Source organism: Canis lupus, chromosome 21 (genome assembly GCF_048164855.1).
Source record: "Canis lupus baileyi chromosome 21, mCanLup2.hap1, whole genome shotgun sequence".
NCBI lineage: Eukaryota > Metazoa > Chordata > Mammalia > Carnivora > Canidae > Canis > Canis lupus.
This window is the reverse complement of record NC_132858.1, coordinates 33,128,174-33,144,221: the sequence shown is the minus strand read 5'-3', so window position 1 is coordinate 33,144,221 and position 16,048 is coordinate 33,128,174. Positions and strand designations below refer to the sequence as shown.

At 35.8% G+C, this 16,048-nt stretch overlaps 2 long non-coding RNA genes across 3 annotated transcripts in view; one reads left to right on the top strand and one right to left on the bottom strand.

The window, feature by feature from the left end:
* Window positions 1-11,876, top strand: part of LOC140612993 (uncharacterized) — a 69,123-nt gene extending 57,247 nt beyond the window's left edge. The window contains exons 2-4 of the long non-coding RNA XR_012014101.1: window positions 5,351-5,427; window positions 7,760-7,825; window positions 11,362-11,876. This is a non-coding gene — a long non-coding RNA (uncharacterized lncRNA). The remainder of the gene's footprint in view (window positions 1-5,350; window positions 5,428-7,759; window positions 7,826-11,361) is intronic.
* LOC140612999 (uncharacterized) overlaps window positions 1-16,048 on the bottom strand; it is a 51,437-nt gene that overhangs the window by 18,748 nt on the left and 16,641 nt on the right. The gene's annotated exons all lie outside the window — the stretch shown is intronic.

Sequence of the window (16,048 nt, the reverse complement as noted above, 5' to 3'; positions counted from 1 at the left end):
AGAGACTAAGCAAATGAGAGTCCTGTTGTAGGCATGAGTCTAGCAGCTATGATACAAACTAAGACAATTCTAGAAAGCAAGTATGCTTCCTTGTAATAAAAACATTCCATTACAATTATATTACAGTTACAATATATTTTGGAACTTTGCATGTTTCTTTTTCCCACTTCAGTTTGGATACAACTATTACTCATTTTTTGTTTGTTTTTTGTTTTGTTGTTGTTAGTGCTCAACTGATTTTTCAAATACTTGCTCTTACAACAGTGTCAGGGTAAGATGGGGTTGCCTGATTTACGCACAATACCTATGACAGGACAAGTTCTGGATCCACAAGGTTTGAATCCATGAGTCCTTATTTTACTTCAGTAAACGTGCTGTATTTGCCATAGTCTTGCCACTTCTTTGTGTGCCTCACACTAGCTCTGTTGGGGAGGAAGAGTTGCCCGACCATGTAGCTGCATACCCCGGTATAGGTCCACCCCTTATACCAGGGCCCACATGCCCACAGAGGTGGAGGAAGGGGAGTTCAATCTATTCTGATGACATTTCCTATACCCTAACCACGTGGCTTGTGTAGACTTGAACTCACAGCTCCATACAGTTGCGAGATTGTTTTTCTGCATCTGCCAGCAGGGCCTTCTGCGGAGACACAATGTTATAAAGGCAGTAATCTGGGGTCCCCGGCAGGAGGGACATATCTTACTTCCGTATGTGAAGAGGACATTCCCTATAATTCAAAGGAAGTACACACATTAATTTCAGCTGTTTCTCAAAATTCACTCATTCTGCTAGCTTTGTAAAAATACATATTGCAAATACTTTGGTAGAATGCACATCAGCTCAGCTTTGAATCGGGTTCAAGTACTTTTTAATGAGAATAAACGAGTGCTCCGGTGTCTTGGCAAGATGTCTTAGAATAGTGATATGGTGACACACATATAGAATATTTATAAAAGCCCTATTTCAGTTGACTTGGGTCCAATTGTCTTAGTTTTAATTCCTAGCACCCTGAGAGAGCCTCGCATTAGCCTTGCTATTTTCTAATCTACAACTTCTTCTAGGAAACCTAGGCCAGGGCAGGGTTGACATGGAAATAACCACTATCATATAAAGTCTATTTTCCTCATAAATATGCAACCTGTAGTGGAATCCTATAGCTTGTAGCATTCCTGGGCCAAAGGAAAAGACACTCATGACAGACTACACATGAGTCTGTGATAAAATGAACCAGAATCTCACATGGTACCCAATTTACCACTGACTCTCATCAATGAAGTAAAATGGTTCAAAGTTTGAATTCAGACTTTGAGTGCTTTGTTCTACTTCTGAACAAGAGTTTCTCTAATCGCTATTAAATATTTTTCTAAATATTTAATACTAAATACTAAAGTTGAGAAAAAACTGTATTGACTCTAATTTTTATTCCTATGTTGAAATGCAATAGGTTTTAGGGCAGAGTTTTCCCAGCTTGGATTTAAGCTTTTGACAAGTAAATTCCTTGTTTACTCAATTGATTATAAGTCTCTGTAATCTTTGGGAGGTAAAACTGTAAGGCAACTAGTGTGTTTTGTGAATTTGCCATTCCCTAAAATTTTATGAACACTGGATTTTTTTAAACCAATAATTGATTGCTGCAATAAATGGATGTTGTGAAAATGCATACATACTAAATAGAATTCCTAAAAAAGAGAGAAAATATATAATAGCCACAGAATCTAGGAAACTGATATCAAAATATCTTTTATAACCATCACTCAACTTTGAATCCAGAACATTGCCAATCCCTTATATTCACTTGTGTGTATGCCCTCATTTCAATCCACTGTTCCACCTTCAGATTCTATCACTATTCTGAATTTTGGGCTAATTCTTTCTTTCTTTTTTCCTTGTTGAAATGATCTAATCACTTTATGTATGTAGACACAACCTATACGTTGTAAGATTTTGCTTTCTTTTGAGATCAAGAGAAATGTTATCTTAATGCTATAATTCACGATATCTTTTCTCAAGTGTTTTTAATATTATTCTATGTTGTTACATATAGTTATAGTTCATTTATTTCCATTTAATGATTTAAAAATGTCTGTATAATACTCCATTGTTTATATATCATAGATTGTTTATATATTGTCTTTTCCAAGGACATGTGAGTTGTTTTAGCTGTTATAGATAGCATCTAAGTAACTGTATCCTAGCACATCTGTAAAAGAGTAAAATACTGGAAAATGCATATATTCATTTTTACAAGGCCATGTCAAATTATCCTTCAAAGTGGTTGTACAATAAACATACTTACCAGCTGTATAAAACAGTTCTATTGATTCATATGCACGCCAGCACTTGGCATCATCAGATATAATTTTTGCCAGTCTACTGGGTATAAATGGAAATAGTGACTAATTGCAGTCTGAATTTATACATTTATAATCATTATCAAAAGTGAGCAATTTTCCTATGTTTAAGGTCTTTGTTGTTTCTTCCTCACTAAAATGCATGTTCATTATTTTTTTGATAGATTTTATTTTTTAGAGCATTTTTAGGTTCACAGCAAAATTGAGCAGAAGGAACCAAGATTTCCCATATACTCCTGGCTCCTGCACAACCTCCCCCACTATCAACATCCTGCCTGTTCATGAATTCTGTACTGTACATTATTCTAGTGATTCATATGAATTCTTCCTGGACAGTCCTTTATTTCCCAGTTTCTGGCTTACTGTTTCACTGTTTGACAGGGTCTTTTGAGAAATGGAAGTTCTTAATTTAAATGTGTAGTTCATTAGTCTTTTCTTTTGTGGTTATTTTTTTGTTTTGTTTTGTTTGCAAAACCCTATTCTGGCCCCAAGCCCTAAAAATATCTTCTTATAGGTTCTAACAAACATTTTTTCCTCTTTTTCCCTTTGACATACCAGGTTTTAATATATCTGAATGGATTATTTATACAATAATGTAACAGTGTAACTATTAATTATTATTATAAACTTAATGTAAAGTTCTATTGTAGTGCTGTTTGGTAGCAAATACACAGTCCAGGCTTGATCAGTATCATAACTCTTCTCACTTAAAATAGAAGAGTTTTAATAAACTCTAATTCTGATCCCTCCTTCCTCAACATGCCATCTTATTACCCATTATTTGAGTTATGTTCTAATTTTAAATTCTAACAAATTGGCATTATTGTTTTATATAGATAATGTTTCATTTATAAACATGCTTTTTAAATTTATTTTTTATTCTTGCATCTGAAAGCATCCTATTATAATTATTTTCCTTTTTCCTGAAAATCACATAGGAGGTTATAGGCCATTTCAAAGTATTTGTTTTCACTTAGTGAAATGGGGGAGCTTTTGGCAGTTTCTAGGAGAGAAATGACATGAGCTGACATATGTTTTAATGGGATCATGCTGGCTGCTGTGTACAGCGTGATCCCAGGATTCAGGTACAAATAGAACTAAATGGGCAATCAGGTAGTAAGAGGCTACTGCATTATCCAGAAAAGACTTGATAGGGGATTAAATAAGAGTAGTGAAGAACAGACATAAGGAGGAGTGGACATACTTGAAGGTTGAAGCTATAGAATTAAAATATTACACTATTTTTTTCAAATACCTTTACTTGATAAGATATTAGAAATAATGCCCAAAACTAGTTGGAGAAAAAAAAAACCATAATATTCAAGAAACACCTAATAGGCTTTCTTTTGGCAGAAACTAAGTAGTAAAAGAAATCTTTCCTCTTTTGTCTTAGCTGCCCAGAAAGTGCAATAATTGCATCACTCCATATGCCCAATCTAGTATGCTGGATTTCTATTAATAATTCTGGTATGCTGGATTTCTACTAATAATTCTGTTTCATTTAAACATATTGTCCAATTTTGTGTTATGTTTAACCACAACATCTTCCTTGAATCTTTTGGCCACATCTCATTTGTTGCATAATTTTTATTGCTCTGGTTTCCTGAATATTTTATATTTTAAGGTATGATCCCTGTTTTCACCAAGACTTAGGATTTCACAGTAACTTTAGTTACTGGGTAAAACTATTAGCTGCCTTGAATAGAGACGTAGATAAAAACTGTGTTCCTGGAATAAATGTGGATAACCAGTTCTGGAAAATAGGGAGTTTCGATAGGCAGGTGATTGGATGAATGAATGGAAAGAACAAAACAAAGCCTAAGATTAGATCAGCAGGAAGGATAACAACATTATGACCAAGTTAAGGTATTTAAACAAAGACATCTCAGTTCTTTCATCTTAAGAGAGATGAAAAGAAATATTCCACTTGTGCTGCATCCTGGAATGTGCCAGGAGTCATGTTGGGTGTGTTTGCAAGGTAGATTGAATTAAAAGGAAAAGAAATTGGAATAGAAAATTAACTTTTTCACTCTGTCTAGGATTCCTGACAGTTGTGTCATTTTCAATAATACTAAGGTATTAGTACTTTAGAACATGGTGAATTCTATGAGCTTGGTTTTATAATGTGGGGATTTCACACCTTCAAAATAAATGCAATACTGGAGAAGCATCAGACACCTCAGTAAAAACTGGATAAAATCATTTACAAGATTGCTCTAATAGTGTGGGATGAAAGGAACCAAAGTAGCTAGAATTCTTAAATAGCTGCTGGGTAAGGAACCATAATGGTAGAAAGTGTCCTCAGGTAAAAACCACAGGTTTAATTGAGAACAAATGAACACAGGTGAACCTGTGGGTAATACCAGAAAAAGCAGGAGGATCTGGAACAGGGTTTATAGTGATGGTCAAGCAATCAAAATAAGGAAGATATAGATCCAGTCTACAGTCACAGAAATATTAAAAAGAAGAGTTCACGTTGCTGAACCAAGTGGGTATCAAGGAAAGAATGAGGGTCTGTACTTACAAATGCCCACATGAACCTCTGCTTGACAGACAGTGTGTGCGACAGCCTTTTATCCTTAACTGCAGATGTTCTCACTCTTGGTCTTCAAAATTCTAAGACTTTTGGCTTTTGCTCAAGGGTATCCTAAAAGTAGTAAATTCCCAGGATGCCTGGCTGGTTCAGTTGGTAGTGCACAATTCTTGATCTCGGGGTTCTGAGTTCAAGCCCCACATTGGGTGTAGAGCTTACCTAAAATTTAAAAAGCCAAAAATTCCCTGTACATAATATTCAATATATGTTTATTTAGTCTAACTGAGTTGCATGCTATAACAAAATGTTGGATATATGTTATTGGTCAACAGATGATTGACTGGAAAGAAGGGGAAAAAGAGGGAAAAGAAAAGAAGAAAAGAATTAAGAGAGTTCCATTTTTTAAGTTCTGGGTCATAATATTATTCAAAAAAGTTTTTTGATTTTTCTTATATTTCTGAGGAAGAAGCCTTTTTGTGGAAGAGTAGATGGAAGAATCACATGACAAGAATTATTTGCAACCCCCAACTGGAATACATTCTGGTGAGTGTACAACAGACGCAGAAGAGTCTACACACCAGAGAGGGAAGGGCATAGCTCATGAGATACTGTAGACTATACTTTTTTTCCTCCTCCCACAAGAAAGCTGTTTTAAACAATTCCAATTGCTTTGGAAATCTTCCCCCCGTGCTCCTACAGCGTGTGAGACATCATTCTCTGGGTGCTTCTCTACCATTACCCACAATGGCTTTTTAAAGGCCTTTCTCTACCTCCAGGAAATGGAAATGGCATGACAGTGAATGTTCCGTGACTGCTAATGAGTTCCTTCCCCCTTAGTACTGAAAGAAAATTATTTAGAAAAGGAAACTCACCCTAAACAATTTGGTCATAAAATGATATTCATTTGAACTGATTCATTTGAACTGTTTACTCATACTAAGATGCATGTACCACTCCAGTGCATTAAGGCTAACAATGGAAAAGACCTAAAAATAATTATAATCATTAGCAGTATTACTCAATCTCTGTGATACAAACACCATAATTAGATGTGGCTCTGTACAAATTCACTTATGAATTTTTACTCAAGTATTTTCAATGATGTGTAACTAAAAATTTCTTTCTGGTTATTCCATGGTCTTATACAAGCTTAAAAATTACTTCAAAATTTGGGCCTGAAGGGGAGTATCATACTTTCCTAATATTTATATTTGGGGTAGATGGGTGGTATTAAAAAAAAAACCCAAAACAAACAAACAAAAGCCACCTGTTGAAATTGAGGAAGCCTGTTGGTTAAGTGAAACAAGATTTATTTTATTATGGTTTCTCTGCCAGACACTACAACTTGGTATGTGGAAGTGAAAAAAAATCCGGTAGAGACACACTCCTTAGAGATATCCGGAGGTATTTTAGAATGAGTGAAAATTTTGGTTAAATGTCCATGAATACAGACATTTCCAAATACATTTTGGAAAGTTCTATGTTGATTATTTTTTTTAATATAGAAAAAGTTGAAGCTAAAGGTAATAAATCACAATGCAACAATGCCCTGTTGTTATTCCTTAGCTGTGGTATGCTCTTAGAAGGACAGGGGGGATTTGGGATAAAACCAAATAGCATGGAGAAAATGAGTATTTAAAGGCTCTCAGATAAAGGGTAAATGATTGAATAAATGATTGAAATATGACCAATTATTCTTTACTTTTATTAAGAAGAGGACCAGAAGGCTTGCTATGTTCCAGCAGAGGGAGGTATAATAGAAATAGAATGGAAAGAACCTGGGACAACTGAGTTTGACTGTTTTATTCCACTAGGATATGTTGACATGAGTGGAAAGTTGTACTGACTGGGTGATTGGACTGAAATGACAGTAGAGATGTGCAGCCTGGAGCTCCTGTCAAAACAGAATAGACATGACACAGGGCTCATGGTGAACTGTGAACAGAGCTTAATAAAATGGAGAGTAGCTGACAATGAGAAAGGGGGTTTGTTTTGAATATTATTTAAACACATTCCTTCTGGAATTTAATACCTTTGTATACAAGTCTTTTTATGAGGCTTATTGTGAGGTGACCACTGTGGTGTCCAGGAAACAGAAACAAGGTGAAACCAGACAAAGCAAAGAGTAATTGTGAGTGGGTCAGGTGTAAGATCAATGAAATTACTAAAAACCTTACCAAACACCCTTGAGAGGGAAGTGAAGTCACATAAGGAAATATATAATTTGGGTTTGATTAATAGCCCTAATTGCAAAAAAAGTTAGTGCTAGATGATATGAAATAAGGAATAGTATGACACACATACATTTTCATACATTATATATTTTGTGTGTTTATGTATATAAATGTTTTTACTTATATGTATGTATGTAAATACACATATCTGCACATATTAGAGGATCTCCATTGCTGAGCACTGGGCACATAGGGTACAAGCAGCAAATACATTATCATAGACCTCTATGTCACATCCAGCATGAAGAGCTGAGACTCCCTCACACCCCAACCTATGCACACTCCTCCAAGAGCCATGGTAAAGGAAACACAGGGCTCATGGCTGAGCCACTTTGTGCTTGAGAGGATAGGAAAGCAGGAGAAATGGGGAGAGAGAAAAAAAAAAGTGAAGGTTGGTAGAGCTTGTAAACAAAGACGTTTGGGTGGAAGGGAAGAATGAGAACAAGATGGGAATCATTTACTTCAGGGAATAAAAGTTATATCAAGCAAGACGTGCTCAAGGATTTTGAGGGTTTTCAGGAAGCTTTGGCTATCATATGTAATAACTGCCCCCCCACCATGTGCCCAGGAATCATTCAGGGAAATCTACATTATTCTTTAATGCTTTTGGTGTTGAACTTGTGATTTTTTTTTCCCCTCAGATACAACCATGGTTTTGCTGCTCCCACTTTGCCTTCATTCCCTGACAGAAAGTTTTTCATTCTCTGGTAACCACCAAATTTGCTTGGTATGAACTTCCATTCCTCCTGAAGAAGCAACATGGCTTTCGCACTAATTAATATATCTTTTTCTTATACTTCAATATTATCATTATGAACAACAAATACAGTGAAATATGTCAAATGCCCTGCATATAATTTTACATAATAAAGAATTTACTTGTTTTATTAAATATTTCATGTTAATTATGGAAATGAAACTCTAAATATTTGTGAAGTTTCATAATTTCTTAGATGCCATTTCTATTGCAAATAAAATGGTTCCAATTTCATCTGGATTTTACAGGGTTTTGAAAAAAATCATCTCAAATTCCATAAACAGTTAAGTATGACAGTAAATGTATAGAAGAAGTATGCTTTAGCCACAGATGTAATGGCAAAATAACTAAGTCAATAGTCTTTAATGCTCATAAATTTTTAAAATTACATATTTTGGGATACTCGTTTACACAGAATTTCCCACTTTCAGGATCATGCTATTGATTTCATTGGAAATGAACATTAACAGTGCAGAAAATTAGAGTTAGAGAAGTGATTCACAGTTTGGTAAATTAATCATTTTAACCAGCTTTTTTGTTTGTTTGTTTTTAAGATATTCTTATTTACTTGGGATCACTGGGTGGCTCAGCAGTTTAGCATCTGCCTTCGGCCCAGGGATACTGGGGTCCTGGGATCGAGTCCCACGTCAGGCTCCCTACATGGAGCCTGCTTCTCCCTCTGCCTGTGTCTCTGCCTCTCTCTGTCTCTCATGAATAAATAAATAAAATATTGGAAAAAAAAGATTAATTTATGTACTTGAAAGAGAAAGAGGGAGTAGGAGTGAGGGGCAGAGGGAGAGGGAGAGAGAGAGAAAGAGAATCTCATATAGACTCGGTAGTGAGATCATGACCTAAACCAAAATCAAGAGTCAGACAGTTAACTTATTGAGCCACCCAAGTGCCCCTTATTTTAACTAGCTTTGTGATTGATTAGAGCTGGTTTAGTTATTGCTAATAGAAATCTCCCTCTTTGTAAATTTTACAATTAATTTCTACAAATACCTTAGTAATTTATCAGTTGGTAATATGACCTAATTGGGAGAAAACTTAAATTGTATTATGTAAGACTATTGAATTTGCCGTCTAAAAATGAATGAATTTTGCTTGAAAGGTAAACATACTGAGTTTATAAGGATTTCTATAGGGGTTTCATAGAATCAGAGATGAATTGGATTTTCATAAGTCAGGCACTGGTTACTGGATAGCTTAGGAGAGACCAATACTGCAAGTCTGTTCTGAATGATCGCTAGATTTAGGGGTCCAAATAACAAAGAGGTGTTGACATGTGAAATAGATAAAATCAACAAAGATATGAAAGACAAACTCAGTGTTATCATTGTTCATTGAGAAGCTATTTTCTTGAATTCCACATTCATTCAGTAAATTATATTAGCATTTGTTATGCACAGAAATTGTATTTGATGGTATGATTAAAGCCATATGTTCTTAAACCACACAAGTAAGGAACGCTGCTGCTCAAGGCACACACCTAGAGAAAATGGCAGGATTCCCTTCTCTGCCCTCTCTCACCACTATGCACCTCCGCAGTTCCACTTTTGATCTATAAGAAGCAGTTACAAACATAAGTGGAAGCTTTGTTTTAACATTTGCTCCATTTCCTGATAAACTTTATGAATCAGACTGCTTATAGCTGCAAATAAGACAATCCAACTCAAAGATGCTGAAAGACAGACATATTCTCTTCAAAGTCACAAAGTCTGAATGTAAGTCATTTTTAGCTTGTCCCCTGTGGCCCAAGATGGTGCCACAGTTAAAAACATCATATGGAAGTGGAGAATATTCCCCACTGTATGTTCTTTTCTACTAGGAAGGAAAAAAACAAATCTCAGACATCCTCTCAGGTTCCATTTGTACTAGTCTGTATGCCCATTTGTCCTCACTACAAGTTGCTAAAAAAAAACAAGCAGCTGATATTTTCAGCTATTAGAGTAGGAGACAAGCTCTGATAGGAAAAAAAGAGATAGATGGAGATAAAGCTGTGGATTTAGCAGACAACTCATACTTCCAGCCTCTATGGTCCAGGAGGCAGTATAAGTAGGTTAAAATACATATAATCAATGGATTTCTCTATGTAAAATGTTTCTTTTTAATTTACCAAATGTTATTATTGCATGTATCAGTATCTCCTTTGATATAATCACTTTTATACTTTCAATAGGGACACAGAATATCTTGGTGAGTTGTAGCTAATACATGCTAAAGTCACAGGAGCATATGCTTCATGGAGAATTGTTGTGCAACACAAAAGAAAGTACCAATTTAAAGGGATTTGATACTAAATAAGCCTTATACCCAATGTGGGGCTTGAATCCATTTTCCTGAGATCAAGAGTCAGGTGCTCTACAGTCTGAGGGAACAATGTACCTCCAGTGGATTTGATATTATATGAATGCTATTTCATGGATATTTTGTATCATTGAACTATTTTGTTTGATGTTACTCTTGCATTTTACATAACTCCTCCCCCCACACTTTTTTTAATAAATTAATTTTTTATTGGTGTTCAATTTACCAACATACAGAATAACACCCAGTGCTCATCCCGTCAAGTGTCCCCCTCAGTGCCCGTCACCCATTCACCCCCACCCCCTGCCCTCCTCCCCTTCCACCACCCCTAGTTCGTTTCCCAGAGTCAGGAGTCTTTATGTTCTGTCTCCCTTTCTGATATTTCCCACACATTTCCTCTCCCTTCCCTTATATTCCCTTTCACTATTATTCATATTCCCCAAATGAATGAGAACATACACTGTTTGTCCTTCTCCGATTGACTTACTTCACTCAGCATAATACCCTCCAGTTCCATCCACGTTGAAGCAAATGATGGGTATTTGTCGTTTCTAATGGCTGAGGAATATTCCATTGTATACATAAACCACAGCTTCTTTATCTATTCATCTTTCGATGGATACCGAGGCTCCTTCCACAGTTTGGTTATTGTGGACATTGCTGCTAGAAACATCGGGGTGCAGGTATCCCGGCATTTCATTGCATCTGAATCTTTGGGGCAAATCCCCAACAGTGCAATTGCTGGGTCGTAGGGCAGGTCTATTTTTAACTGTTTGAGGAACCTCCACACAGTTTTCCAGAGTGGCTGCACCAGTTCACATTCCCACCAACAGTGCAGAGGGTTCCCTTTTCTCCGCATCCTCTCCAACATTTGTGGTTTCCTGCCTTGTTAATTTTCCCCATTCTCACTGGTGTGAGGTGGTATCTCATTGCCACACTTTTTTTTTAACTGAGTCAATTTGTTAAGATTTTACATTAAGAAATAGCTTTCTCTAAGATGAGTATTGAATAAATAATTGCTCATGGGTGACATAATAAATGTCACATTATCAAGAAAGTATTAGTGTGGTAAACTTCCATTGAATGTGTTTTTATGTGCCAGGTACTCAATAAGCACTTTGTATTTTTTAGCTCTTACAACAGTTTTCTGTAACAGGAAATATTACTCCTATTTTATAGGTGAAGAAATAAGAGACATATCTTTCAAAAGTGCACTGCAAACAAATGGAAGAATTGGGACTTGAACTCATGCAGGCTGGTTCAACATTTCAAGCTTTTAACCACTACAAAATTTTATACCAATTTAAGAGTCATTTCCTTGATTCCTGATAACTTTCCAGCACACATTTCTCATTCTAAGACAAGCCCAGCTGTGCTTTTTTCTATTGAGTTTCAAAAGATATCCTTCTGAGCTTACAGTAAATAGTTCTGTGCTATCAAAAATGCTCTAATGAAGATGACAAGAAAGACTGTACCAAGGTCTGCTTATCTCTTTGTCGTGCCTTCTTTAAACCTTAGTGCAATAGAGAGATATTCATACTGAGTGGAAGTCTTCCTCTGGGAAGAAAATATTTAACTTAGAACTAGAGGCAACAAATAACGTGCATTTCCAGAAACCAGCATTGAGTCAATCAACAGTGATGCCTTCTGGGAAACAATATAAATAAACTGAGATTTCTTTTTACAAAACTTCATGCTGTTTAGTTGCTGAGAACTGTGAGAGACCCCTAGGGTCTTTGACAACAAAACATTGCCACTGCTATTTAGAATAGAGGCTTTGTGCATGGGTCTAAATTGGGTATGTCAGTCCTTCTCAATGAGAGATCAGAATCTGGGTCAAGTTTCAAACCTTGGAGATCAGTTAGGCTTTGGCCCTGGTAACAAGTTTGTTTGATGTGCTTGAAAAAAGAACTATAATTGTTTGCCTATGCTTTTCTGGGGGTGGGGGTGGGGTAAAGGGACAAAGTTGATGGATGCCAGTTAACTCTGGGCTCTTAAAAAAAACAGACTGGGGGAAACCAATACATTCAAGATTGTGACTATGGACTCATTGTATTTAGAACACCTAGTCCTGGGTATAGTATCTCTTAGATAAATGATACAGGAGAAATAGGAACCTGGTTGTATTGAGATTGACAATGCAAAAAGCAAATATGATTTCTCCATTTAATTGATAGGGTGTCGTACATACGGCTATAGTAAAAAATTCCATCTGATACCTGCAAAAACTGAGACAGTGAATTGTGAATTAAGGGATTAAATGCCAAGCAGAGAAGTTCTAAAGAATTAATATAATAGCTTTAATAAAATGCCTCCCAGAGAAGGCACTCTGACATTACAATTTAGAATACATTTGTGAATATGATTCCTAATGAGAGAAAAAGCAGAGTCAACAAGAACAATCCTGGAAACCTGTATCAGTGGCTTAGGAGAAAACGCTGACTGGGAAGTGTGGCCAAACATAAACATAACAAATAGAGGTGGCCACATTTATATTTGAGTCTCACTTCACTGAGCTTGCTGGAACATTTTAGGAACTTCTTCATATTTTTGTCTCCCACCTCAATTTGGAGTATGTAAAATGACTTGAGCCAAAAAAAAAAAAAACAAAAAACAAAAAAAAACTGATAGTCCAGTTCTTTCCAAGATTCATTGCTCCATTAGATGCCTCTTGAAGAGTTCCGAGCAATTACCATCATCTGGAATGTTCGCTAGTAGCATAATGCAATAGCCAGAACTCAATAAATGTGTCTTCAGTTGGTTTGATTAGCAGCACCAGATAGAATGTCCCTCCAAACTGTAGCCTGACAAGCTACTATCCTGTCATCATTGAAAAACAAATTTCACATAAGATTTATTTTCCAGATGTGATGAAAAGGAGCTCTCAATTCCCTCATCCATATCCCTCCTCTTTCTGAGATTTGGACTTGGCATGTCTATAATCCTTGTTCAGCCACACAAGCGGTCTTGAAAAGCATGATGCACTTTGTAAATTATGCCACATATATTATATTATCTATTAGTTCTCTTTTTTAGGGTGAATAAATGAACTCATCTCACAATGTCTGTGGATTACTGTAAAATCCCAGAAAGCAGAGGCTGGATCTAATTTAGTAGCATTTTGTAGTACATTGTCATGTACAGTCAGTAAATTACTAGCTAATTTTTGGTGACAATGAAGATTTGTATCATGGCAAAGTTTTGTGTTTTTTTTTTAATTCTAATCTAGTGATTAAGTATTTTTCTGCTTCAGATATATTTAATTTTTAAACTCATTATAGACATGTTATGACATTATTGACCACTCAATATAGAGTCTAATGAAAACTGAGAATTTATTTTGTGTCTACTTTCCCTTAATTTTTCAATGTATGTAAAATCTAAAGGAAATGTAACCCACATGGTTTCATTCATTTGTATTTAACTCATGAAATGTTCCCTTTAAGGGCTCTTTGAAGTTCAAGGAGATTTTTAATAGCCCATTTAAGCCTTTTTATCTCTGAACCAGGACTGCATTTTGCCAAGAATAAACAAAGACAAACACCTAAAGGTGAGGGTTCAGCTGGAAATTTCAAACCCTCATATTGTCCTCCCTGCATTCTAAACTTAAAAATTCAAAGCAAAACTTCTTCAGTATCAATTGGACAATGAGCAATTGGAGCATCCTCTTTCCTAGACCGTATTCCCTCACATCTACAGATATCATTTTTTAAAATTTATCAACAGCATTATATAGGCAATGTTGCTTCACCATATACTACTGGAAAACTAAGAAAGATATTTTGTTTTGGATACTGACTTCACTGAACACAATGTATAATTTTATTTAGTACACAGTTTAAGACTATTATGTTTATACTGGAAAAGTTTTATATCCATGATACTCAGCGTCAAGGATGAAGAGAAAACAATCCACTTTAGCATGAAAGACAGTCAATAGAAAATAGTAAAAATCTAACAGAGGTAAAGCACCTTGTGCAGGACACGGGAAGTTCAAATATCCTTGACTAATTAATTGCAAAGTGTTCATCGAGATGTGTTGTAAGGCATTCATGCAGCTTTCCCTTGCTCTTGCTTAATCTAGCACTCACAGTTTTATTCCTGTACCTCACCAAGTTGTTTATCATTTTTCTCTGTAAATTAATCCAAAAAGGGACGCCTGGGTGGCTCAGCGGTTAAGTGTATGCCTTTGGCCCAGGGCCTGATCCTGGGACCCCGGGATCCCAGGATCGAGTCCCACGTTGGGCTCCCTGCATGGAGCCTGCTGCTTTCTCCCTCTCCCTGTGTCTCTGCCTCTCTCTCTCTCTCTCTCTCTCATGAATAAATAAATAAAATCTTAAAAAATAAATAAGTAAATTAGTCCAAAAAAGATTAATGGCAGCACCAGAACTTGCATAAGAGTGGCTGTTCATTAGTAGAAATATACCCTATGATTAGAGGCTTTCGTGGATAGGAGGAGTTAGGTCCTCAGGTATCAAAATGTCAGTGGTACGGATTGCCACTTCAGCTATATGGGTATGAGTCTGTACAGAAATAAGATAATCTAGTTAGGCTGTATTGTCTTATTGATACCCATGGTCATCGCAAGTAGTTAAATTATGAAACTATACTCAGAGTAAGTGCATCTGATGCAAAAATGAAATGAGATGTGAATGGAAAGAACGGTTACTTTGTAAGTGATGGTAGGTTTGCAATATTACATAATAACCACCCAATTATGCAATGGATGGAGAATATCAATCGAATCTCTGTATATATCGTATCTAAAACTTAGCAATACATTTTTATCCTTATCAATACAATATCTCTGAGGCTTATAATGAAATTCAGCAACATTGAACAATGAACAGTGTTGGTAAATCCAAGTAGATATGGGCAGAAATCTTACGTGACTTTTTATAATCCACATTTTTTTGATGACTTTCAGACAATCTATTTTATAAGCTACACAAACACATAAATTCTGTAACTGTTTGGAATGATACTAATAACAAATGTTTCTAGTTTTTCTCCCTTACAAATGGTGTTTTTAAAAATGAGATTTATTTTTTTACATGTAAAATAATTATACTTTACACCTAAAATAAGTTCCTATATAATTCCATGTATATGTTTGTTTCCACTATCTGGTAAATGGTAAATGGTGCTGCAATGCACACTGGGCTCTGCTATTAATAAGTGCAGTTGAACACAGTTGAAAATCATTAAGCTGAATGTTTAGTTCATATCATTAAATCATTAAGTTGAAGATCATCAAAACACAGTTGAAAATCATTAAGCTCATAAGACATCTCTCTTCCTTCCCTGATTATAAAATATAGCATCCATATTTTTATTTATTATTTTCATCTTTATTTTCTCCTCCAATATATTCAGTGCTTTATAACTTACTTTGCAAGACGTCCTTTTTTCTAAGCTAATATACCAGGGCCTGGCTCTCCCAGAGAAAGCGGTTTGCACATGCGTTAGGAAGTCCAGTCCATTGGGGGCTTAACCATGTGACTCAGTGGTTCTGTCATGAACATAGAAGAGGAGCCATCATTTCTTTCTTATTTTCTCATCTGTATGGTTTACTGTTACTTAGTGAAGAGATTTGGAGTAAAGCAAGCAAACTGCTCTCTGGACCTATATTTGGAACTCTTCTGTCGAGAAAAACAAAGTGGCCTTTCTCAACTACTAGCTACCTAGCAACCTCATGATACAGAAGAGATTTTGAACTCAAGAGTCGCACAGTGGGCTGAATCTCGATTCGAAATGAAGAATTGTGCTTCATCTCAAGATACATGGGTATATAAAAATGAAATTATTCTCATCTCAGTTTATGTGAGCCACTAACAGTCTCTGGACTGTACATTCCACAGTGAGA